General features: G+C 40.9%; 1 pseudogene; it reads left to right on the top strand.

The window, feature by feature from the left end:
• Window positions 1-360: 360 nt before the first annotated feature.
• Window positions 361-1,372, top strand: LOC118912638 (mitochondrial genome maintenance exonuclease 1-like; annotated as a pseudogene).
• Window positions 1,373-2,145: the final 773 nt, after the last annotated feature.

The following is a 2,145-nucleotide window of genomic DNA, read 5'->3' on the forward strand; positions in this document are numbered from 1 at the left end:
ACTATCAGAGAAGGATATTCACAAGTGTCTAAAAAGCTTATTAAAATCCTTCTCCCATCTTCACATATTTCTACTGAACAACATATCACACATTACTGATGGCAAATGCAGATATGAGAACCCAGCTATCTCTTATTAAGCCAGACAGTTAAGAGATTTGCAAAAGTGTAAAACGATGCCACTCTTCTCACTAATGTTTTAGTTTTAGAAAATACAGCAGGAACCGATGAAAGTACAGGTTGGAGAGGTTGTTCACACTCTGGAAGTTAAGCAAAGCATGGGGGCTTCTAAGAAATGCAAAAATAAAAAAGGCCCTCAATGTTGCAAGAAGACTAGAGGGAAATGAAAAACTATCTAAAGATGAAGGCATTTCAGACCATCTGCAGGCAGCTCAGAAGTTTGAAGAGGTTTTCTGTAGAATCAGCCCACTGAGTGGATTTCTCCACTTCCTCTTATTCATGTGGCTGGAAGAAAAAAGTGAACCCTTATGATGAAGTGGACCAAGGAAAAAACTCACATAGTACCATCTGTCTTGTCATTCAAAGACCATGCTCAGACTCCAGAATCGTTTGAGGAAGACTTACTCTATGGATCTGTAAGTGTAAGCTCTCAAAGCAAGCTGAGGAAGCAAGAGTTCCAGGAAACTCGTTTCCTCTCTTCAATCCAGAAAGAAGCATAACACCAAATGCAGCAAGTGATCCTACAATGCCTTTGAAAATTCCTTTGCGAAAGACTATGATAACAAGTGCAACCCGGGTCCTTCAGAAAAACCATGACATCAGAACAGCTTTTTATTTGGAGAGGTGGAAACAGTGGATGATTGTGGAAATGGGAGAGGACGGCTTTGCAGAATATATTTCAAACATATTTCTCAAGGGAAATGCTTTCCTGAAGTCTTGGAAAGCATATTTTCACCTCAGGGCACTTAAAAGAGAGATAAAAATCTGTTTGAATATGGCTACATCAAAAGTGTCCAACATATCCTGAAAGATGTTGGTGACGTGTGAGCTCTTGAAAGCCCAGTTCAACATGAGACCTCAAGTATGTGGGTCTGCTGGACTGGAGCTGAGTATCAGAGAAAGCTGTGTGTGATTGATTGGAAGACATCAGAGAAACCCAAACCTGGTATCTGCAATACATTTGACAGTCCACTACAGGTTGTGGCATACACTGGTGCCATAAACCATGATGCCAACTACAGTTTCCAGGTCCAGAATGGATTAGTTGTGGTGGCCTACAAACATGGATCCCCTCCCTGTCCACCCACTTTTTGTGGACACAACTCTGCTCCCAATACTGGGTCAAGTGGCTTCTTCAAGTAGAAGAACATACAAAAAACGAAAACAATCAGAATATTCAGAAATCAGATTAGGGATCAAGACACTCGGAACATTCAACACTTTCTCATGGTTTGGGAAGGTATATGGCAGTTTACTGTGCTCTAAAAATGGAGATGCTACAGAATCTGAGAGCTACATTAACGCTAGTGGAAATAATGATCTGTCGAAATTTACTGCAACCAAAAAGACTGAAAAGTCAGAAAAATTCAGATTCAAAGAGCTGGACTTGAGCACATAAAAGACTGAGTATGCTACCTCTGTCATATACTTGAAAAACGGGGAAGCAGGGTCACACAATGTGGGTGGCTCTTTGATTCCCCTGTAGACACTTTTGTGACCCAGGGAGGAGCCCAGTCTTTGAACTGAGATTGGAAGTCAGTGAAGCTTGGTGCGCCAAGCATTTTCACAGGACACACCAGGACACCAGGAGAGAAGGGGCCACACCCCTCCAGGAACTATGTGGACGGAGAATGCGCATCAACCAACTACTATTGTTAATGAAGTTTCCTTAAACTTGCTTTCTATTTTGAGGTTCTCTGTGTATTTCCTTTGGGGCAAAAAGCTTTCATTTAACATATTTGAAAAATACATATGTGATTCCTTAGCTCAAATAAGCACTGTTCTCTGGAAAAATGGAGCATATTCACCATGTCGTTGGCAATATCCCTTGGTATGCCACTTAATAACCCCCAGAAGTAGCCAGGATCCCAGTCTGCAATGCTATTTGTAGGGATTTTAGTAGTTATATTCTCGTTTGAGTCAATGAATCCTATCATATAGAGAAAATATATCATTTATGGAATAT

This window comes from Manis pentadactyla, chromosome 2 (assembly GCF_030020395.1).
Source record: "Manis pentadactyla isolate mManPen7 chromosome 2, mManPen7.hap1, whole genome shotgun sequence".
Lineage (NCBI taxonomy): Eukaryota > Metazoa > Chordata > Mammalia > Pholidota > Manidae > Manis > Manis pentadactyla.